At 36.4% G+C, this 25,290-nt stretch overlaps 1 protein-coding gene across 5 annotated transcripts in view; it reads left to right on the plus strand.

Moving 5' to 3' along the window:
• Window positions 1–25,290, plus strand: part of PDE7B (phosphodiesterase 7B) — a 584,077-nt gene that overhangs the window by 326,701 nt on the left and 232,086 nt on the right. The window contains exon 1 of one of the 5 annotated variants that reach the window (XM_047860047.1): window positions 21,694–21,768. The exons of the other annotated variants lie outside the window; for them this stretch is intronic. The gene's annotated coding sequence lies outside the window, so the exon portion shown is untranslated. Of the gene's footprint in view, window positions 1–21,693; window positions 21,769–25,290 lie in introns of those variants that run through there. 5 annotated transcript variants of the gene reach the window in all.

Genomic DNA, 25,290 nt, shown 5'->3' on the forward strand with positions numbered 1-25,290 from the left:
ATCTGTCTTTCTGAGACATGGAATCATGTAGCAGGTAGACTTTTAAACTGGCTTCCTTCACTTTGTATAATGCTTTGAAGATTCAGCCATCTTGTTGCATACATCAGCATTTGCTCCTTTTTGTTGCTGATTATGATTCCAAAGTATGGATATACCAAAATTTAATTATCCATTCCCCAGTTCATGGATCTTTGGGGTTTTGTCCACCTGTTACAAATAAAGGTGCTATAAACAGTGTACAGGTCTTAGTGTGGATGCATGTTTTCATATCTTTTGTATTCATATGTAGGGGTAGGTGGTCATAGGATGGGCATATGTTTAGCTGTATAAGAAACTGCCAGACTGTTTTTCAAAATCATTATAACACTTTGCATTCCTATCAGCAATAGAGGAGAATTTCAGGTGCTATACATCCTTGCCAATACTTAGTATCATCAGTCTTTTTAATTTTAGCCATTCTTGATGTATCTTGTGGTTTTAATTTGCATTTCTAGTAGATCTCTTTTTTTTTTTTGTATAGTTTGTATTCAGTACAATGATCTTACATGTTACAGCTGCTAAGTTTTGACACATGCACACCCCTTATGTAACCCATACCAGATCAAGGTAGGGACCATTGCCAAACCCCAGAAATCCCCCTATGTCCTGTACAATCACTTTTATCCCACCACAAACAACCACTGGTGCGATTTTTTTTTCACCGTAGATTGCTTTTGCCTGTTAGAGAACTTCATATATAGGGAATTCTACAGAATGTACTTTTTTTGTGGGTGGCGTCTTTCACTCAGCCTGATGTGCTCTGAAGGGCATCCAAGTTGCAGTCTGTCTGTCATGGAGTTTCTTTGATTACTGAGTAGTGAGTGTTCCACTGTACGGATAAACCACAATTGGTTTGTTTACTCTTCTGTTGGTAGACATTTCAGTTGTTCCCAGTTGTTGTCTACTGTGAATAAAGCTCATATAAATATTTGCTCAAATAGTTTTATGAAGACTCTTTTTATTTCTTTTGAGTAAATAGCTAGGAGTGGAATTGCTGGGTCATAGAGTAGGTATGTGTTACCTTTATAAGAAGCTGCCAAGCTGCTGCCCAAAGGGGCTTCCCAAGTTTGCGTTTCCACCTGCGAAGTATAAGTTTCAGTTGATTTACACCCTGGTCAAATTTTTTTCGCTTTTTTTTTAAGTTTAGTCTTTCTCATGGATATGTGGTTATATCTCACTGTGGTGATATTGCATCTCCCTGATACTGATCATGTGCTTATTGCCCATTTGTATGTCTTCCTTTGTGAAGTGTCTGCTCAAGACTTTTGCCTTTTTTTTTTTTTTGGATTATCTGTTTATCACTGACCTATTGTCAGTTGATTGAATTGTAGTTTTTTAATATATTTTGTGTACAATTACTTCGTCATATATATGTTTCCCTTTGTGTGTGGCTTGGGAGAAGTCTAATAAAATATAACTATACATAATATTACACATATAATATCTTCATAATGTATGTAATATAATATTTAATATACTTTAATGAACATATTATATAAAATACAAATGTTAGATGAGGAGACATTTTAATTTGATGAAGTCTGGTTTATCAAAAATGTTTTTTCCAGTTTTATTGACAAGTGACTGACATATATCACTGTATAAGTTCAAGGTATATAGCGTGATGATTTGATTTACATATATTGTGAAATAATTATCACACTAGGTTCAGCTAACATCCATCATCTCATATAGATACAATATAAAGAAAAAAAGAAAAAAGCGAAGAAATTCTCTTTGTATTGAGAACTCATGGGATTTATTCTCTTAACAATTTTCCTATACATCATGCAGCAGTGATAGCTGTAGTCATCATGTTGTACATTATGTACCTAGTACTTATTTATCTTATAACTGGAAATTTATACCTTTGACCACTTTCCTCCACTTTCCCTTCTCCCTACCCTCCACCACTGGTAACCACGTCTGATCTCTTTTTCCATGAATTTGTTTTTAGATTCTACACATAGGTGAGATCATATAGTATTTGTCTTTCACTATCTGACTTATTTCATTTAGCATAATACCTTCAAGTAAATTCATGTTGTCACAGATGATAGGATTGCCTCACTTTTCATGGCTGAATTATATTCCATTGTATCTCTTTCCGTCTGTCTCTGAGAGACAGAGACAGAGAGAGACATCTATCTATCTATATAGATAGAGACAGGCAGAGACAGAGACAGAGAGGCAGAGAGAGAGACATCATGACTTCTTTATCCCATCATCCATCAATGGACAGTTAGGTTGTTTTCATGTCTTGGCTATTATCAGCAATGCTTCTATAATCATGGAAGTGTAGATATCTTTTCAAGTTAGTGTTTTAGTTTCTTTTGGATATATTCCCAGCAATAGAATTACTGAATCATGTAATAGTTCTATTTTTAAGTTTTTGAGGAAACTCCACACTGTTTTCCACAGTGGCTTCACCAATTTACATTCCCACCAACAGTTCATAGGAGTTCCCTTTCTCCACATCCATACCAGCATTTCTTATCTCTTGTCTTTTTGATGATGGCCATTCTAGCAGGTGTCAGGTGATATCTCATTGCGGCTTTAATTTGCATTTCCCTGCTGATGAGTGATGTGGAGCATCTTTTCATGAACCTATTGGCTTTTGGGTTACTTGGTGTTTTTGCTATTGAATTATATAAAGAATTTATGGCTTGCAAATATTTTTTTTCCATTCCATAGGTTGTCTTTTCACTGTGGACAGTTTCTTTTGCTGTACAGAACGTTTACACTTTGATGTAGTCCCTCTTGTTTGTCTTTCATTTTGTTGCTTATACTTTAGGGGGCATATCCAAAAACTTATTTCCAAGGCCATGTCAAGGAGCTTTCATCCTTTGTTCTTCTCTAGGAGTTCTGTGGCTTCAGGTCTTACATTCAAGTCTATGAGCATTTTGTAATTTTGTAAGATAGGAGTCCAGTTTTATTCTTTCACATGTGAGTATCTAATTATCCCAGCACCATTTACTGAAGAGACTGTCTTTTCTCCACTGAGTGTTCTTGGCTCCCTTGTCTAGTATTATTTGACTACGTATCCTTGGGTTTATTTCTAAGCCCTTGATTCAGTTTTATTGGTCTACTCTTCTGTTTTTATGCCCTACCATACTTTTTTTTATCACTATAGCTTTATAGTATAGCTTGAAACGAGGAAGGGTGGTACCTCCTGCTTTGTTCTTTTTCTCAAGATTTCTTTGTCTTTTAGAATCTTTTGGAATTTCATACCAATTTTATGAGTGTTTTTTCTACTTCCATAAAAAAAAAACCTCATGAGAATCTTAATAAAGAATGCATTGACTCTATAGGTGGCTTCCAGTATTATTGACATTCTAACAATATTAATAATCTCAATCTATGAACATCAGGATACACATTTATTTTTGTCTTCTTCAATTTCATTCATCAATGTCTTGTAACTTTCAGAGTAAAGATTTTTCACCTCCTTGGTTAAATTTACTCCTAAGCATTTTGTTGCTTTTGATTCTACATTAAATGAAACAAATTTATTTCTTTTTCAGAAAATTTATTGTTAATGTATAGAAATGACATTGATTTTGGTATGTTAATTTTGAATCCTGCAACTTTACTAAATTCACTAACCTTCTCTAAAAGTTATTTTGAGTGTTTAGAATTTTCTAAATATAAAATTATGCCATTTTCAAATGAAGACAATTTTACTTCTTTCTTTTCTTGCCTGATTTCTCTAACTAGGAGTTCTAGTATTTTGTTGAATAGGAAAGGTGAGAATGGGAATCCTTGTCTTGTTCTTGATCTTACAGAAAAATCTTTCAACCTTTCACTATTGAGTATGATGTTAGCTGTGGGCTTGTCATATAAGACCTTTATTTTGTTGAGATATGTTCCTTCTATGCCTAATTCATTAAGAGTTTTATCATGAAATGATATTAAATTTTATCAAATTCTTTTTCTCATCTTTTGAGATGATCATATGATTATTTTCTCTTTTTTTAAGTTTATTTATTTTGAGAGAGAGAGAAAGCATGAGTCAGGGAGGGACAGAGAGAAAGGGAGAGAGAGAGAATCCCAAGTGGGCTCCACACTGTCAGTATGGATCCCAATGCAGGGCTTGAACCCACAAGCTGTGAGATCATGCGCTGAAGATCATGTGCTGAGATCATGTGCTTGACCTGTGCTGAAGGCAGATACTTAACCAACTGAGCCATCCAGGTACCTCATCATATGATTCTTTTCTTTCATTCTATTAACGTGATGTATGACATTGACTGATTTGTGTATGTTGAACCATTTTTGTATCACAGGGATAGATTCCACTTGATCATGATGAATGATCCTTTAATGTGTTGCTGAATTCTGCTTGCTAGTATTTTATTGAGAATTTTTACATCTATATCTGTCAGGGATACTGGCCTGTAGTTTTCTTTCTTAGTAGTATCATTTTTTGGTTTTGGTATTGGGATAATGTTGGCCTTGTGAATGAGTTTAGAAGTATTCCCTCATCTTTAATTTTTTTTGAAAAAGTTTAAGAAGGATTGGTGTTCATTCTTTTTTAAATGCTTGGTAAAATTCACCAGTGAAACCATCTAGTCCTGGGTTTTTTTTACTTGCAATATTTTTGATCACTGACTAAATCTCCTTACTAGTAATTGATCTATTCAGATTTTCTGTTTCTCCTGATTCAGTGTGGGAAATTGTATGTTTCTAATTTTTTTTCATTTCTTCTAGGTTGTTTAATTTGTTGGCTTATAGTTGTTCATCATAGCCTTTTGTGATCCTTTAAATTCCTTTAATTTCAGTTGTAATGTCTCCTTTTTCATTTATAATTTTGTTGATTTGGACCCTTTCTCTTTTTTCCTGGTTAGTCTAAGTGTTTGGTGATTTTGTTATTCTTTCCAAGAACCAACTCTTAGTTTGTTAATCTTTTATATTTTTTAATTTCATTTATTTCTTCTCTAATTTTTTAATTTCCTTTCTTCTGCCAGCTGTGGACTCAGTTTTTTCCTCTTTTTCTAGTTCCTTAAGGTATAGAGTTAAGTTGTTTTTTTGTGGGGGGGATTGTCTTGTCTTGCTTCTTAATGTAGGCATTTATTGCTATGAATTTCCCTCTGAGGACTGCTTTTGTTGTATACCATAAGTTTTGGTATGTTGTGTTTCCTTTTCATCTGTCTCAAGAGAATTTTATTTCCCCCTTTCATTTCTTCTTTGACCGATTGGTTTTTCAAAAGAGTGCTGTTTAATTTCCATGTATTTTTGAATTTTCCAGTTTACCTCTTGTTATTGATTTATAGTTTCATGCTATTGTGGTCAGAGACAATGCTCAGTATGATTTCAATCATTTTGCATTTGCCAAGACTTGTTTTGTGGCCTAACATATGGTTGGTTTATCAAAGAAAATGTTCTATGTGTGCTTGAGAAGAATGTATATTCTGCTGTGGTTGGAAAGAGTATTCTGCATATGTCCATTAGATCCATTTGGTTTCTGTCTGGGTGATCTGTCCATTGTTGAGAGTGATGTTTTAAAGTTCCCAACTATTATTGTATTACTCTTTAATTCTCTTTTTAGCTCTGTTTGTTTTGGTTTATATATTTAGGTGCTTTAATCTTGGGCACATAAATATTTATAAGTGTTATATCTTCATTTCTGATAAACAGCTGTACCAGGTATAGTATTTTTGGTTGACAGTTTTTTCCTTTCAATAGTTTAAATATGTCATCCCATTCTCCCCTGGCCTGAAATGTTTCTGTTGAGAAATCCACTGATAATCTTACGGGGGTCCCTTGTATGTAACTTTTGCTGCTTTTAAAGCTCTTTCTTTCTGGTGTGGCTCAGTTGATTCAGCGTCTGACTCTTGATTTCAGCTCTGGTCATGATCTCATGGTTGTGAGATTGAGCCCTGAGTTGGGCTCTGCTGAGCATGGAGTCTTCTTGGAATTCTCTCTCTCTCTCTCTCTCTCTCTCTCTCTCTCTCCCCCCCCCAAAATAAATACATAAATATTTTTTAAAAATACTCTTTTGTCTCCGACTTTTGACAATTTAATTATAATGCACCTCAGTGTAGTCCTATTCAAGTTCAACATTTTTGGAAACTTTCGGGCCTCATGGATCTGGATGTCCATATCTCTCCCCAGGTTTGGGAAGTTCTCAGCCATTGTTTATTATTTTTATTCAAGTATAGTTAACATACAGTGTTATATTAGTTTCAGGTGTATAGTGTAACAGACATTATTGTTTTAAATGTACTTTCTTCCCCTTTTTCTTCTCTTTCTAGAATTCTCACAGGTGAATATTGTGTCTTTTCATTGCATCTTATAAGTCTTGTAGGCTTTATTCACTCTTTTTTATTCTTTTTCCTCTTTGCTTCTATGATTGGATAGTTTCTAATGTCCTGTCCTCCAGGTCACTGATTCTTTCTTCTCAAGTTTGCTTTTGAAACTCTCTGTTGAATTCTTCAGTTTAGCTGGGATTCTCTAGGATTTCTGTTTGTTGTTTTCATTCTTGTTGATAGTCTTTATTGCTTTGTCAATCTTCTTTTGTTCTCGCATTGTTTTTATAATTTCATTAAGCTGTCTTTGTGTTCTTGTGGTTCATTTAACTTCTTTAGGAGGAATATTCTGAATTCTTCATCTGAGGGTTCATAAATCTACATTTTTTAAGATCAGTTATTAGCTTTATTAGTTTCTGTTGGTGGTGCCATATTTACCTAGTATTTTATGAGTGTTGACTCCTTATGTTGATATTTGCACATTTGAGTAATAAGGTTCCTCTTCAGACTTTACAGGTCTGCTTTGGCAGAGACAGATATTTGCCAGTCATCTCAGCTTGGGTTTCTGAGTTCATCTGCTGGTAATGTTTTTGGGCAGGTGGGGCTGACTATTATGGTCTAATTTGCAGTGAAGCAGCTCTTTGAGTTCTGAGATTGGGGATGGGGGGCATTGTGTCACTGGCTCTGAATAGTTGGTTGGATTGCTACTTTGTTTCTCTACCCATGTGAGTCTGTAAGATGGGCTCCACAGTTTCCTGGATTCTCTGGTCAGGCTTACTAGATAGTTGGGACTGAGTACTATATTCAATTTGAGATGGGGTTATTAATTAGCTTCCCGGCCTTGGCTTGGCAGCACACCAGTCCAAGGGCCTGTGTAGCTTGTTGGGGAACCCAAATCAAGCAAGAGAGTACAGTGAATTCCCTTGTCAGGTGAGGCCACTGGTTTTGCTCTGCAGATGAAGAAAGCCACAGGCTGCACTCTCTATTCAAGTGTCACTGTAAACAAGACTGTTAGATGGCCTATGCAGTTTTCCATATGGTCTGGTTAGGTTGCCTGGTCAGGCAGGCTGGAGACTGTATTCAGTAATATGCAGAGCTATGAATTAGTTTCCTTGTCTGGGTGCAGTGGGAGGAGCAGCTCTAAGGCTGCTAAAGCTCATTGTTGCCTTAACTCAAGCTAACCCACCCCTCACCTCCCAAGTTCTCTGGTTTTCCAGGTCCACTGGCTTGGCTTTGAAAACTATCAGCTCTGTCTATCCTTTCAAATTAAGTGCCACCAGACCACACAGCTTCTAGGTATTCTCACCAGCTCTTCTGGTCAAATGGGGCCAAGAGCCACAGTGGGTAGGTGGAGCTGTGTCTCAGCTCCGTTGCATAGGCAGGAAAGGGAGAGTCTCAAATTCCTAAACAACCTCTCCATTTGGGAGGGGCTGGGAGCTACACCCACCCTTGGCTATAAATTAATTTCCTCTGCACAGGAATCTTCCACCAATGGTACTGGCTTTGCTTTGGAGGTGATCAGTTTTGCCTGCCTGCCTCTTTACTCAAACACTGTTGGGCCACACAGCTTCCAGGTGTTCCTACCAGCTCCTCCAGTCAGATGTCACTAAGAGACATTCTCCACAGTAGGTGAGACTGTGACTCAGCTCCTTGCCTCCATGTGGGCACACCAAACTCTAGGACTGGCAAAACTTTTCATTTGACTATTCAGTTCAGGCAGATCTGCACACCACTGAGCTCCTTGTTTAGAGTACACTGTAGACTCAGTTCTGTAGATGAGCAAAAACCATTATTTTGGATTATTTTTTTGCCACTGCAGGTGTGAACTCACTGTGCCAACATCCGTGTGGTAATTGTTGTAAGCCCCTCCCCATTTCTCCATCACAATCAGATTCCCAGTGGTTGAACCCTGCAGATTCCCCTGCAATCACTGCAGGGTGAAATCAGAGTAGTGGCTCTCATAAAGTGACCCACATTACTGGGATAAGAGGGAAGTTTGCTGTCCCCCAGGCTCTTTTTTTCCTACTGGAGGAGCCAGGGGCTCAGGGAAGATGGCAATGTGGTCAGTGTGTAGCTCCTCTTACCCTTCTATTGCAGTCTGTCTTAGTCTCTGTGGTGCAGGGGATATTTAAACTTTATCCCCAGGTTCTAGGATTCTCTCAGGGATATCTTGTTCTTGAATAGTTGTTAGTTGTTCTTGTGAGTGACAATGAAGTCAGGAATGACCTGTGTCACCATCTCAGTAATGTCACTCCCTTCAAAAGTGTTTTTATGGGGCACCTGGGTGGCTCAGTTGGTTGAGTGTCCAACTTCAGCTTAGGTCATGATCTCAGGGCTCATGAGTTCAAGCCCTGCATCAGGCTCTGTGCTTACAGCTCAGAACCTGGAGCCTGCTTCCTATTCTGTGTGTGTGTGTGTGTGTGTGTGTGTGTGTGTGTCTGTGTGTGTGTGTCTGTGTGTGTGTGTGTCTCCCTGCCCCTCTCCCCCTCATGCTGTGTCTGTCTCTCTCAAAAATAATAAATAAACATTTAAAAATTTCTTTTAAAAAGTGTTTTTATAATGGAATTGTTTTCTTAATTTTCTTTTGGGTTGTTCATTGCTGGTGTATTGAAACACAGCTGATTTTGCATTGTTGATCTTGTGCCCTGCAACTTTGTTGAATTCATTTTTGTCTCTCATAGATTTTTTTTCTTGGTTAAACCTTTTAGATTTTCTATATCTAAGATCATGTCATTTGTGATTAAAGACAGTTTTACTTTTTCAAAGAAGGTGTTTTTATAGTTAGTTCTTTATTTTAAGAAATCTCTGCCTACCACAAAGTTGCAAAGACAGTCTATGCCTTCTTCCAGCACCTTTGTAGTTTTCACTTTTACATTTAGGTTTGATACATAAAATGTTTTTTTTAAGTGTATGGCATTATAATGCTATATTATCATGATTACTGCTGCTTTAGAGCAAATCTTAAAATCAAATTGTCTCCAACATTGTTCTTTTTCAAGATTGTTTGGTTATTCTAGATTATTTGCATTTTCATATATATTTTAAAAATTAACTTGTAATTTTTTACAAAATTTGCAGGATTTTTTAACCTTTCTTCTTTTGTGCCTCAAATTGATTAGTTTGTGTTTTGCAGTTTTCAATGTCATTTATTATTTCTGCCTGTGTGTCAAATCTGTTATTAAGTTTCTTCAATGAACTTTTCATTTAGAATATTGTATTCTTCAGTTCTGAAATTTTCATTTGTTTGTCTTTCACAGTTTCTAGTTTTCCACTGAGATTTGTTATCTGTTTATTCATTATATTAACCTTTTTCCTTTGAATTCAGAACATGTTGATAATAGCTATTTTATTTTTTTTTTTTACATAGTAAACAGTTATGCTGAGGCTAAGTCCCAACCTTTTGATGGCTTCTACTCAGACGGCTACTGGAAATAGATTGTCTTTCTTTTGCTAAAGACAATTACGGCCCCTGCCTTTAAAATCTTATTGTTTGTGTAAGTGGGCAGAACTATTATACCCAAGGTGGAAGGCTTATTGTGCAAACCACCTCTTTAAGGCCAAGGCCTTCAAGGTTGAGTAAGATTTAGGTACACAAAAAAGGGAGTGTCAGGGCTTTAGCTTGTCTACTAATTCCAACATCTTGGCCATTTCAGGTCTGCCTCTATTTTCTTCTGGTTGCAGGTTAAATTTTTCTATTCCTTTATACATCTAGTAAATTTTTGGAGGTGTGCTGGATATTGTGAATTTTAACTTGTTGAGAGTCTGGGTTGATTTTATTGTCTTCCTTGAACAATTGCTGAATTTTGCTGTGGCAGGAAGTTAATTTATTTATAAATCAGTTGACTTGTTCACGGTTTCTTAGGGCAGGTTTTATGTAGTTCTTACTCTGCACCACACTGGCCTTCCTCCTAAAAGGTGGTGATTTCATATCAGTTGCAAGCCCAAAGTGTCAGTGAGGCATTTCCACTCTGGCTGGCCAGGATTCCTGCCACCCCCAGCTCTACACACCCTTGGCATCTTCCATCCACTCCCAGTACATAGTAGCCCCACTCTGCTGTACCTCACAGGGTCTTGCCTTGGGCATGAACAAGTTAGTATTTACCCAAAGTCTTAAAAAAAAACCTATTAGACAGATTTCTATAGTTTCTTCTCTATGCATTTTCCCCTTCTCTCCTCCAAAATTGGAGGAGACTGCTCCAAAATTTTAGTCACTCCATCAGCCCCAAACTCAGGTATCTGCTTCCTTGGCTCAGCAAGACTAGTGGGCACTAGTCTTTGGCTTCACCTCTCTGTGCCTAGGGAGAGATTTGGGATATCCAGGCAGGTGTCTTCATGTGATTCCTCTCTCTGAGTGACCATGGTTCTATGCTAAGTGTCTTTTAATAACTGAAGGCAGTTGCTTCCGATATTTTGCCATTTTTCAATTGTTTATAGCCAGATGAGTTTATTATTGGCAGTCATTTCACTGTGGCTGGGAATGGAAGCCACCCATATCATTTTTTACGAATATGGCAAAAAATCACGTTAAGCCTTGGGCTTCAGATATTTTCTTCATGTTTCAGATTTGGTGTCATCTCTGAAACCAGAATTTCTGTTTTGTTTCTTTACTGCTACTAATACATGTGCAGCTATAAAGCAAAGTAAAAGTATCTGCAAAGGATAACATATGTCTTGTGAAAGCATTATATTCTTGTAAGATGTACTTCTATGTTAGGATGTATTTTATAGGAGAACTCTGAAAAACATTTGGAATTTCAGTTTTACTTAAAACAAGTTCACCTTTTTATCATAGGCAGGTCCTCTGTATGATTTATACACACGACACAAAGGTGTTTATTTAAATAGAAATACAATATCTGTGGCATTTAAGGCATTCCATCTCTGGTTTGGCAGAGAGTAAGTACAGATTTCTATCATGTTTGAAATATAGCATCTGATGTTTTATAGTGGATGAAATATTCCCAATCCAATTATTTCGGTTGTATCGGCTGGTACGTGTTAACAGGAGGACTGTTTTGTGTTGTGTTTATTTCCTCTATGGTCTTATGGGAACTTTTTAAAGCTAACTGTCTTGTGTACTTATTTAAAACACTCCCCACATTATTATTCCTCATAGGGGGAAATGTGAAAGCATCAAGATATCATATCACTTTTTCAGGTCAACTGCATGTGGGAGTCACTCTCCAGGGTAAATGTGTGTTCAGGTTGTGAAAAGAATCACAAATGTCTTCTCAAAATAAAAGAACTCCTCTGGCTATAATATAATAGGATAACAATCTGAGCATATCTTTCCACGTGTGCTACCAAACACCTCCTTTTTTGAAAATCTCTGACTTCAGTTTCAGTTGAAAATTAAAGGCAGCAGATAATGACTGCGTTGTACAGTTTGACCTAACAAGAAGCCTTTTAGGAGGCTCACCTAAGGATCCAGTCTTCCAGATGTTACATCTTTAACTCTGTGACTTATTATGACTTTGCAAATCTTGGTAAGAAAAAAAAAATCTGAGGGGCACCTGGGTGGCTCAGTTGGTTAAGTGTCCAACTTCGGCTCAGGCCATGATTGCATGGTTCATGAGTTCGAGCCCCACATCAGGCTTTGTGCTGTCAGCACAGATCCTGCTTCATATCCTCTGCCCGCCTTCCTCTCTGCTCCCTCTCCCCACTCACGCTCTCTTTCTCAAAATAAATAAAAACATATTTAAAAAAAAGGAAAAAGGTACAGCCACCTAATAAAATGTTATTACAAATTATGTAATTTATACACTTAAACAATCATATCCTTCTGTGAATTGTTCTATCATTCCCTACAAATGCTTATAGATTATTTTTTCTCAATATGACAGTAGTACATCCTGCTGTGATTGTATAAGCCCCATTTGAGTACTTGTGCTGTGCTTATGACATAGGCAGTCTTTAAGCAAAACACACTGTATTTTGTTTTTCCGGATAGTTCCACATGTACTCTACAGCGGAAATGACTCCAGAAACAGAAGACCCAAGTTTAAATTCAGTCTCTGCCACTTAGTAACTAAATGACCTTGTGCAAACTACTTAACCTTTCCAGGACCACTGTACATGTTAAATGGTTATTAAGATAGTACTTGCTTCATAAGAGAGTTGAGAAAATTAAAAGAGGTTATGCAGGTCAGATCAGTGCCTGGCATATTGTAAGCACTCAGGAAGACTTAACCGCCATCATCATCATCATCATCATCATCATTACTGTTTACAAAGCTCTTTGAAATCAGCTCATTGAGGGGCATCTGGCTGGCTCAGTCGGTTAAGCATCTGACTTCAGCTCGGGTCGTGATCTCGTGGTTCGTAGGTTCAAGTCCTGCGTCAAGCTCTGTGCTGATAACTCAGAGCCTAGAGCCCGTTTCAGGTTCTGTGCGCTTCTGTCTCTCTCTGCCTCTCCCCCACTCACGCTCTGTCTCTCAAAAATGAATAAAAGTTAAAATAAAAAAAAAAATTTTTAGCTTTTGTTCATTTTTGAGAGGGAGAGACAGAACATGAGTGGGGAAGGGCAGAGAGAGAGGGAGACACAGAATCTGAAGCAGGCTTCAGGCTCTGAACTGTGAGCACAGACCCCGACATGGAGCTTGAACTCAAGAACTGTGAGATCATGACCTGAGTCGAAGTCAGACACTTAACCGACTGAGCTACCCAGGTGCCCCTAAAAAATATTCTTTTAATTAACTCATTGAGTGTTGGGGCACCTCAGGCTCAGTTGGTTAAACCTCGGACTTCAGCTCATGTCATGATCTCATGGTCTGTGAGTTTGAGCCCTGCATTGGGCTTTGTACTGACAGCTCAGAGCCTGGAGCTGCTTTAGATTCTGTGTCTCCCTCTCTCTCTGCCCCTCCCCTGTTTGCATTCTGTCTCTCTCAAAAATAAACATTAAAAAAATAAATAAATAAAATTACCTCATTGTGTGTTTACAACAGGCCCTTAAAGTAAATATTGTTATCCCCATTTTATAATAAGGAAATCAAACTCAAGATACAGGTTGTTTTTTTTTTAAACTCTAAAAAGCTATATTTTGGTCTCAATTTTCCTAGGTAACATTAAAACACTCAGACTTTTTTTAATGTTGATAATGTTGCTAAGTTTAACTTGGTTATCTGCTTCAATTAAGTGATAATTTCATAGGTACCAAGTTTTTTTTTTTTTTTTTTTTTTTTTGCCAGAGTTCAAGACTGTGATATATTTTGCTAAAAGGAAATGTGGCTAATTCTGTTTAGTCCCCTACCATATCCGTTACAGTTAACAATACAGAGCTGTTCGCTATCGCATATGAGGAACAGGTTAAAGGCATAGCACTTTGCCTGACACGTAACCTGTCAATCCCCCTCCATGCTTCTTTTTCCTTCAAAATAAATGCATCTGAAGTTTTCAACTGTTAATCTTTTGAGAAGTTATTTCTTTGATTCTAATTCTGAATTCTCAGGTATATAAGATCCCTCCTATCAATGTGGACAATTTATTTTTCAAATCATTTGTAGCTTGGCCTCCTGAAAGACTAGTCCGTCTCTAGGACTATTTTTGTGTGTTCTGTATGTAAGAGGCTCCTCAAACTTTTTTCCATTCCCATAGCAAGGCTCCACCACCCGAATGATCTTTTAGAAGGAGATTCACCTAAATATCAGGAATTATAGTTAACTTATCAACCCATAGAAAAATAACCACAGCACATGACGTTCTTTAGGGATCCTTTTAAGCCCTGATTTAGACTGAGTGTGTGATTTAGGTTACTTTCCACTTCTTTTAAGAGCTAAACACAACCTAAGAAAGGAAAGTTCTTTGAAGTGAGAGCTGGTTGACCATTTCCTGCAAAGAGTGTCCAATCTAGTTGAAAATATCTTGGAAATGTCTCCGGATTCATCAGCAAGTGCTGGGGGAAGACGTCACTGTGGGATTTCTACCGAACTTTATGTTCTGATAAACAATGTGGTACGGGTAGTTCCCACTGGTAAATTCTTTTTCTCTTGGGAGGAGCAAGCAAACTTCCTTGTTCATTTTCAAGCTTTGTTTAAAGGGCAGCAGAGGGTAAGACAGAAAGAGCCTGGGAGTGATCAAATGCCAAGGAGGACCACCTCTTGAAATCAGTGAGTGCTAAGGAGAATATTTCAGTGTAGTTCTATTCCTCTTTAAGTGCAACATAAGTAAATAAAAGGAGTTTCTTGGAAAATAAGCTATTTCCAACTAACCACCACTTGTGCCCTATTTTAATCTCCATCCTAACACTTTGTGGTAGAATCCAGATGGCAAAGGTTATCTTGGAATTAATGCTTTCCTTAGATGAATGGCTGTATTCAAGAGGCTGATAGGATGACATAGCAGTGGTGAAAGGTCCTCAGCAGTAACAATAACAGTGAAAGAGCCCAACAGGCGGTTTTGCAAGCTTTACCCCTGAACGAAAGCCAAGAGAACATATTGCTTGTCACCAAACTCAGAATAAAAATAATACTAGAATTTTCACAGAAGTGAGCACATGAAAATTTCCTGCTTATTAAGCTGTTTCCATTAGGAAATGGTCCCTTACATTAAAATTTTCATAGTAGAATGCATCCCATCACCTGGGCACTCTGATTGTTTTCGTTTCATTTTTTCCAGAAAAATTACTTAAGTAATTGCTGTTTAGAGAAAAGGATGTTTATTTTCTTTAAGAAAGAAGGATAATGTGCCAATAAAAATAAAGAAAGAAAACATAGCTCACAATTTGTTCGAATGCCTTTAGAGAATGTTAATCTAGGTTCTCAAAGCCACATTTATTTGTGGGTTGTTTTAGGATTTAGAGGAATATTATCGAACCCCAAATAACAATAACCACAGTCTTTTTTTAACCTGTTCTCCGTATCCCTTCCTATAACCAAAAAGAAAAACACAGAAAGCTTCAAATTCCCCATACAGTCTCATCCCAACCTCTCTTTTCAGTGTTCATCCCCTCTCCTACTCTTCCTAAAAGCAGCCACAAAACAATGAAAAATAAAATTTACTGACTCAGACTGAGCAGAGCTGGTTCACAGCTTTCTCTCTCTTATAATTCAAATCCATAAAATGAGCATCAGCATTAGAACTCAATCCCTGAGGGTTATTTTCACTATAGTTTTATAAGGTAAATCTTGAATCCAAGTTTTTACTGCCTGACATTGTTCATTCTAATTCTTATTTCTATTTTCTCTCCTGCTGACGGCCACTCTCAAGATCTCTCACATCAGAAGTCTTTATTTTCTCATTTCCAACTCTGGATAATGTAAGAGAAAACACAGGCCCCAAGTGGTGTTTTATGAGTCAGTAAGGTGCTCCCATGTCCCGAATGGCATGCGAACCAGGGAATCGTTAGGAGTTGCAAGTTTCAATAGCGAAACTCTATAGCTTTCTTGGCCCTAATAAAACCAGGTCACAGCTGCCTGGTTTCCTAATTTGGTTTGATGTACTGTGAATTCCCAAGGGGATAAGTCACTCTCTTATTCATATGAGAGTACAGGAACCATTCCAAAGCAAAAATCAGTCAGAGTTTATCTGTGATTTTAAAGGCCCTCTACCACTCCACCATGCAGATAATCTAGAGCTGACTCTCATCAATCACTTACCATATTGGAGATGAATTATATGGCAGTTTTTCATCTTTTGAGACACGAACTTTATTACCGTGAATATTCACTACAATAGTCTTGCCAGGGGATTTCTTTTTCTGCTTTAGGAATTGCAGATGGATATCGATTATAAAACACTGAACATGAAACCAATAACATGGAGAGAAAATGAAAGTTAAAAAAATTAATTATAAAGTATCTTAATAAACCGAGTCTTATATCATGTCTAAGAGAGAGCATTATTATATATTTCTATTGTTACCTGCAAGCCCACAAGAACACCATTACCCATCACCTTGCTTTATAAGATTTGATGAGGCAGAAAGATCTTCCCTGTTGGTCATCAAATTAAGACGCAGTGTGACTTTACACACTGTTGCATCTCAGAATTTGGCTGTGTTCTATCTTTGTGGTTTCCCAGAGCCAACCACTTCAGGTTGTTTGGGTCTCTGCCAGTGACTATGTCACTGATGCTTTTAATAAAGGGACCCAACCACCTTCTGGAAAACCTCCTTGCTTTATTAGAACTTTCAAGAGCTATCAATCCTGTTTTATTAGTGTTTATTAAAAAAGAAAGAAAATAAAGTAGCCAATACAGTCTATGTAGTCTGCTTTGTTTTCCTTCTTTTATGGCATAAAATAGAACATGTGTCATGAAAAAGTTCATGCAATTCCCAACTGTGTGTTGAATGCCTACTGTGGGTCAAACTTTGCACAAGACAAAACAGATATCAAGAAGACACATGACCTTGTCCTGAAGGAGCTGCACAGAATATCACTTTTTAAAAAACTTAATCAAATAACAAAATTAATCTGTGAAATGTGAAATTTTTATGATGCCATATTTGGTATAATACTTAAAAGTATACAAAATTGAGGCTAGGTGACTTTATTATATATGAAATAAGTTAATAAGTGATAAACAAGGCTTCACAGTAATTGAAAAGTGGTAGATCACTCAATGAATGGTATAGGGAAAACTATTTAGAAAAAAATGTAGATGATACTAGCCTCAAGTAGAACACCAAAAAAGTAGATTAATGGTTAATTGTATTAAGAACCATATAAAATAGAAGGAAATGTTCTATATATGTAATGGTCTTAGGATAGGGAAGGAGTTTCTAGATACAAGTCATGGAGGAAAGAACAAATGTTACATTTGATAACATAATGTAGAAGTTATATGTAGAAATTTTGTAAATTAAAACACAAGTGATAAACTTCATAAAATACTTACAAAATATAAAAACAGATTAATACCTCTAATAATTGTATATTTCATATGAATCAACTAATATTACTAACTATATAGTAGAAAAATAGGAAATGAGATAGAAATACACAGTGAAAGAAATTCAAAGAAGTGCTGAACATGAACATATATTAAACTTTATTTGTGATCAAAGAAATCTAATTAAAATAGCTATAATAAATAAATTTTTGCCTATCATATTGATGATATTTTAAATATAATAACAACACAATGAAGATCTACAAGCAATCTCAATCAATTCTGATTGATACTAAGACGACTTTTCTGGAAATCTGTTTAACGTTAAGTACTACAAAATATGTTAAAGTTATTGTTCTTTGATCAAATAATGCCAATTCTAGAAAAGTGTTCAAAACTAATTATAAAACACTTATGTGAAAATACATTCATCACAGTGCTATTTACTATTTTCAAAATTGTAAGAAACTTAATTGTTTTGTTATAAAGAAATAAACACCCTTAGTGACTTTGTTTATTTTTTTATTTTTTTACACTTATTTATTTTTGAGAGACAGAGAGAGACAGAGCACAAATGGGGGAGGGGCAGAGAGAGACGGAGACACAGAATCCGAAGCAGGCTCCAGGCTCTGAGCCATCAGCACAGAGCCCGACTCGGGGCTCGAACTCACAATCTGTGAGATCATGACCTGAGCTGAAGTCGGACGCTCAACCGACTGAGCCACCCAGGTGCCCCACCTTGTAGTGACTTTTTGATTACAGATTTTGAATCACTATTTTTCAAAATAACTTAATGACAGGAGGGAAATCTCTTGAGATATTGATAAGTGCAAAATTTTATATATACTAAAATATTTTTTAAAATACATATATTCATTCAACAGACAAAATTCATGAAACTTTTACTATGTTACAAGTAATGTTCTAGGTGTTTTATGCTTTAAAACTCACATAAGCCCTAAGAAGTAGGTACTATTTGTATCCTCATCTTAAAGAAGGAAAAAAATTAAGGCACTTGCTTAAAAACTTGCCTAAGATCATCTTTGCTGGAAAAAATAAGGTCCATATCCTCATACAGCTTACAATCTAAAAGGAGAGACAGACATTAATCAAAGAATTATCAAAATAAACGCGAAATTATAGCAGTGAGAATAACCCATAAAGTAGAGGTCCATTCTAGAGGGACTGACTTCGTCTGAGAGACAAGCAAGAACTCCCTTGCTTCAAGGGACCATGATTGAGCTGACAATTTAAGCAAGAGTAAGTGTGAAATGATTAGTGGGTAAACGAAAAGGCTAGAATATTCCAGGATGAGGGAACAGCATGTGCAAAAACTTTCTGGTAGGAAGGTGCATGGCATGATGGGGAGAATTGATAAAGCTAAGGCAGTTAGAGCAAAGAGAGAATAGGAGAGAATATGATGTGAGACAACATTCGAAACACAACCAGTGGTCCACAGATGCTCATTTATAGGCTAGTGTATTTATAGGGAGCCTGCGGGGCCAGATGACTTGACCAAGTCATCTACTTGGTGATGGTCTGAAACAGGTCTCCTGGTTTCCAGCCCAGAACTTGTTCCACCACATTACGTTTGCTTTAGTACAGAGGTTTTCAAACTTTCTGGGTAGCAGAATCTTATGCAACATTTCCAATAAATGAAAGAGATCAAAACATTGCAGTAATATATAGCGTTTTGTTTTGTTTTGTTTTGTTTTGTTTTAGTTTCACAGTTTATCTTTTACTTGTAAAGTCAGTGAAAAGAATGGAGCTGTTTTAATAACACAAAAATGTGAATGGGCGATGGATGATATTTGTAGTTTTATGTCAAAGAATACAATATATTTCTGTAGTTTGTTTTTTTCTGTAATATGGGGAAAATCCTGTTCCAACAGAATAAGTAGTTGCAAATGGTAACAGTTTTAATAGTTTGTATGGGAGTCTTAGAATAGTTTCAATTACATTGAAACGGAAGCTGAAAGAAAAGTAGAAATTCTTCTATTTTAAAAGTAAATTGTTAAAAATAGCTAACAAATATTCTCTTCCTTAATTTCCAAGAATTCAACATGGGGACTGTCAATGACAGATTCCTCAGCTGGGTCAGATCTTCAGTGAACCCTGGTGAATGTCGTTTCAGTCTGTGTAAGCTGCTATAACAAAAACACCACATACTAGGTGGCTTAGACAACACAAATTTATTTCTCACATTTCTGGAGGCTGGGAAGTCCAAAACAGACACATCAACTGATTTAGTGTCTGGTAAGGGCCCACTTGTTGGTTTCTAGATGGCCATCTTCTCACTGTGTCTTTGGATGGGGGAGGGAGAGAAGGGAGATCTCCTGGGTCTCTTTTATCAGGGTACTAATCCCATTCACCAAGACTCCACCCTCATGACCTAATCACCTCCCAAAAGTCCCACCCCTAATACCATCATTTTTGGAGGTCAGTTTTTAACATATGAATTTAGGGTGACACAAGTTGTGGGGGACATTTAGTCCATAGTAAGTGTTATAACATTATGAGACATTCAATATGTCATTAAAAAAACAAAAACAAAAACAAAAACAGATTATCCAGGAAGAAGATATCTCACTCTCAGCCTCAGCTTGATATTCAGGCACATTTCCAGTCAAATGTGTTTCATTGCTGACACTTTGTCTGTGGTTTTAAGTCTTTCTGTAACATGATCCTGCACTGCTAAATTGAGCTTGTTATGTTTATGACAAAACAAGTCAGCAAGGTATGCAAACCAGTGAAACCAATTTTTTGAGAGATAACTCACTAAACGAAATTTTTAAAAAGTGAATTCCTATCAGCACCTTGCCATAAACTCTCAAGGAATTTTGGTATGAAAAGGTCTAGAACACTGCACATATTGACATGCCCCCCCCAAAAAAAAACCGCTATGATTTAAAGACAATGTCTTAATGATATTTACAATTGGAATGATCTTAAAGCATTGCCTTGTCAGATCTTTTTAGCAGCTTGTATTCTCCTATGACACATAAATAACTTTTCAGAAATAGTTTTTATGCAAGGCACAAGACACGGTTTTTTCCCTAACACTCTTTATAAACCGCCTTCCATAGCTTTTTAAAAAAATTCTTATTGATTTTGTTTGTCATTTCATTTGTTGGAATGTTAAAAATGAATCTACCCACTCAACCTAACCATTTCTTCTGTGTGACAAGTGTTTAATAAAATACCATATTTTTCCTGCAAAAACCTACTGAAGAAAGAAAGAAAAGGAAAATGAGCCATAATGATAGTCTTGAAATGTTGAATTTGTAAATCTTATACATAATCTTAGTCTTTAAATAAATTTAATACTTCTGTTGTATTCATGTTCTTAGACTGTTTTCTGGCTTATAACACTATGTTGCTAATTGTCTAATTGCCTTTACAATAGCAGCCTACTCATCTATTATACTTGTTAGCACACAGTTTAATGAGTCTTCTCTGGAGAAAAAGGTGTTTCTTCCCCACATACTATATAATGCTTTTTGTCATTACTCCAGTTTTTTCCTGTAAAATTTATGCTAAATTAACCTGAGAATCTTACTTTTATGCTCACAATGTTTTGTTTTAAAATAACATTGTAAGTTGGCAGAAAGGATAGGATCACTGTGCAAAAATTTCACAGCCTAAAATACTGTGAAGACTTGGGTGACTTTTATCTTTGTAAAAAGTGAATACTGTCACTAATAACACTCAATGCAATTTTCAAGTGGCTCTCTGGGAGATTCTTCCCCACATTGCTTTCATTTTGCTCACAATGTGGTGAACAGTGGTGACAAAATCTGTTTATGTCAGTATATCAAGTTATTGTTTTATTTTTATGCTCTTGTACAATCCACTGTCATTTTCTTTCCAAATTGCTGGTTTTAAAAGGCGACTTGTTTCTAATTTAAAAGTTCTTGTTACATTTTTGTAAATTATAAATGTAAAAATTGATTCCAGAATACAGAAAACTTACATTAAGATTAGGAGAAATACAAACTAAGACAAAAAAAACACCTACTAGTTCACGTACGAGTTTTATCTGTAACTGTGCTATCTACACATGGCTTCTGGTTGAGGTTTGCTGTAAGCACAAAATATACATGGAATTTGGAGGATTTAGTGCAAAAAAAATGTAAAAATATTTTGGCATTAATTTAATGCTGAAATAATATTTTAGATATCTTGGGTTAAGTGAAATATACTAATAAATTAACTTCATTGCTTCCTTCTCCTTTTTTGTTTCAGTTTTGATTTTTCCTGTTTTACCTTTTATAAAAAGTGGCTGCTAGAAATCTTAAAATTACATATGTAGCTTGAATTATAGTTCTAATGCACAGCACTGGTCTCTGATATATCATTAGCATTCAGTCACTTAGTCTGTCATGCCAAGAGCACGTGTTATGCAAATGCGCCTGAACTTACCTGCCTTTGATTGAGTGGGGTACACAGAAGCTATAATAATGTGCCTGCTGGGTTAATTTCTCAGGAGCAGACACACACGGGCCTGCAGAACCATTGTGGTTCCAGTCAAGGATATACACTTGAGAAGTTCAAATATAAGGCCAGAGATGTCAGGACACGCTCTATCCCTGACCTTACGAGGAGCTTCATAGTGATCTATGTTTTATGGACGTCGTTAAAGAACCATTTAATTGTGCGTATTTTTGTTACATTTTAACTACTTAAAAATATTTTAATTGAAATATTTGTCAAGTAATTGGTACTGCCCCTAAAAATAAATACATCTGAAAACCACATGGTTCCCCAAAACCAGTTTGAAAGTTACTGCTTTAGAAGAATCGTCACATGTGGTTAGGTTCATTAGTCAAATATATGTATCAATCTCACTTTAGCTTTGTTTCCTCTCTTTGATTTAGATGAATAGTTGTGTGCATAACATTGCAGGGACTGATTCAGTAGGTCTATAGGGATATATGTGGGATCTGAAATGTTAACAAGCTTCCACTCTGATATAGTGAGACTCTACCTATTGAGAACCCAATTGAGGGCCAATGTTGCCAGCCATCATTGAGGTCAAAGTCTTATTCATCTTAACTAGCTCTTGAGATTCTACCTTTGAAGTCATTAAGCTCGATCCTGAGATAGACTGCTGGGTTTGAGAAATGATGGCCAACAATTCTTACAAAAAAGCAACTGGCATTCCACTTGTTGCTGTTCAGAGTAAATTATCTAGATTTTTAAGTTGACTTGTAAATTTTGGAACTGAGTGCACAAGTCATACATCCTAGTGCACGCATAAAGATAAAGTCATTGTGAGATAATGCATGAAAGGTACAGGGAAGTGTCTGTCATAAAGAAAGCACTGTCTCTTTTCCCTTGTATGTGTTGTGTGTATGTGCATGTGTGTGTGCATGTGTGTGTGTGTGTATGCACGCACATGTGTTCAGAAGAAAGATTCTTTATCAATAATACTATTCTACCAGATACGTATAGAAACTAAGAAGTTGTTTAATCATGCACTTGGGTTATAGTTATTTAAATATGAATATCAAAATAATATTTTTATCCTTCTGGGATTTCCAAATCCTGTTGCTACATGCCATTTAACTTCTGACAATGACTGAAAGCTAAATTGCCAAAAGAAGCAAATTTCTATTTGCAAGAAGCAGCTATTAGAAAGATTTTTTTTTTTAAATAGTTAATTGAATGTCAACACTGGGTATTTCTTAATAGACTAACAGAAGAGTCCCCATAGAGCAGTGAAATATCACATAAAACACATACAAAATATAAACCAAAACCAATATTTTATTATCATTCCACTGGATTATATTACATGCAGATGGAAGGACTGAACTTACTTGGACTTTTCTTGATTTTAGTGGTTTGCGTGTGTCCATCAATTTTAGAGTATATTTTTTAAAAGCTCCTATTTTGCTGAGATAGAATGAGGTTTTAGTTCTAGACTATTTCTCTAGGCTACAATCTATAGTATAGAGTGCTATTATGAGTCATACTATATTTTTAAACAAGTCTTTTCAGCATATTTATAAAAGTACAGTAATTCCTGTGGTCCCTAAGGTTAGTTATGTGTGTTTATCCTTATCTTGGGAGGAAGAAATTTAGTTGATAGTATATTTTGACTATTTTTCTGAAGTGTAAAACCTGACAAGATGAGTGATGCCTTAAAATTACTAGGAAAATCTCTTTTTGTTAAAGATATATGAACTTTGCAGATTCTAAATCTGGCCATTGCAAAGTAGCATTCAAATTTGCTTTCCTAATTCCAATTATTTTTCTAGAATAGAGTTATTCTTTGGAAAAAAGTCAGGAGATGTAGTCAATAAGGAGCCTCGTCCTTAGAAAATAGCATCCTTCTAGCCTGGCGGCCCTTCTGTATACTTGACTTACTTTGCTTGTGGCCAAGTCTACAAAAGGAAGCAAACAAGAGCTGTAGAAATAAATTCAAATAATTTTGAGATGAAAGGATAGTCAGTGATGAGGGACCTGCCTAAGGTCATGGAGCTGGAACTAGGACCCTGCCTTCTTCTATTCCTGGCACTTGGGACAGTTTGAAAGTGTACTCTTTGCTCATTACTAGACTACGTTTGAAAGAAAATCACAAAAGAAAAAAAAAATAAGACCAGAAGGAGATGAGAAACATCTAGCCCAACTTTCCTGTTTTCCAAGGTAACACTAAAGGACACTAGCAACAGCACCACCAGTGGTTGCTCTTAGATGTTGAGATTCCTAAGTCCTGCTATTTTTCTCTCTCATGGAAGAGCCCAGGACTACCCATTTTTTAAAATATTTATTTATTTTTGAGAGAGAGCGTGCGCTGTGCGTGCACACTCGTGGCGGGGAAGTGGGGGCAGAGAGAGGGGGAGTCTGTGCCGACAGCGGAGAGCTCAGTGTGAGGCTTGAACTCACAAACCAAACCATGCAATCATGACCTGAGCTGAAGTCAGACACTTAACCAGCTGAGCCATCTAGGCACCCCAGTTCTACCCACTTTAATAAACACATCAGATAACTTTTATGCCAACTAGAATTCGAGAATCAATGCATCTTCACATATCACATGTTTAAAGTGCAAAATATTATCTCTGTATTCAAAAAGTATATAAAATAAAATATACATTGAAATAGGCAATTTGGAAAACTGATCCAAATTAAGAGAGATTAATTATGAGAGCCTTCTTTGAGGAAGGTAGGTGAGCCAGTGAAATGTGCGATGGTCCTACGTTACTGAGGTTCAATGAAGTAAAAGTTAATCTTGGATAAATGTGCAGAAGTGGATATGAATAAGTCACGCGTGCACATATATATGGAGAATATTATATCAGTAGGATCTAGGAATCATACTGGGAAGTGAGGGGAAAAATAAGACTGCGTGGAAAGTGATTCTCACAAGATAAATGTTACTGTTTGCCAATTTTTCATGCTTCTAGACACCCTAGAATTCTATAAGTGTTATTGGTAATGAAATGAAAAACACAATAGCAAAACAAATACATGTTTGTTATTTCTATTTGTCAGAGATTTAATTTAACCCGTTGTGTTATCTAGGCCATGTTGGCAGTCCAAAGAGGAGAAATATTTCCATTCTTTAAGGAGCTTAAAATCTAGGGGCACCTACGTGGCTCAGTCAGTTAAGCATCAGACTCTTGATTTCAACTCGGGTTATGATCTTGTGGTTCAAGAGTTCTAGCCCCATGTTGGGATCTGTGCTGACACTGCAGAGCCTGTTTGGGATTCTCCGTCTCCCTCTCTCTCTCTGCCTCTCCCCCCTACCCTCTCAAAAATAAATCATTTTTTAAAAAGAGCTTAAAATCTTAACAGGAGTAATGAATCCTAATATCAAAATACTGTTTATAAGGCAGGCAATGCTGACCACAGAAAAATGCAAATTGGCATAAAGATTTGGAGAGGAGGGATATTACATAATATACAAAACATACCAAGCAGTGTGACATGAGGGATGGGGGTGAATGACAGGGAAAGTGGTCTTTAAGCTGGATCTGGTGGGCAGGCGGAATTTATTTACGTGCATTGGCCATTGTCACTGCTTAAAATTGAATTTGGGTTTTAAATTTCAGCCATTTTAAATGAACTCGCCTCAAACAGAAAGTGTATCTTTTCCTTAATTAAATTTATCTTCCCAAAACAAATAAAATTTCCTTATCTCTTTTGGGTTGGTAGTAAGCAAGAAAAT

The sequence above is a fragment of the Prionailurus viverrinus genome, chromosome B2 (genome assembly GCF_022837055.1).
Source record: "Prionailurus viverrinus isolate Anna chromosome B2, UM_Priviv_1.0, whole genome shotgun sequence".
In the NCBI taxonomy this organism is placed as follows: Eukaryota; Metazoa; Chordata; class Mammalia; order Carnivora; family Felidae; genus Prionailurus; species Prionailurus viverrinus.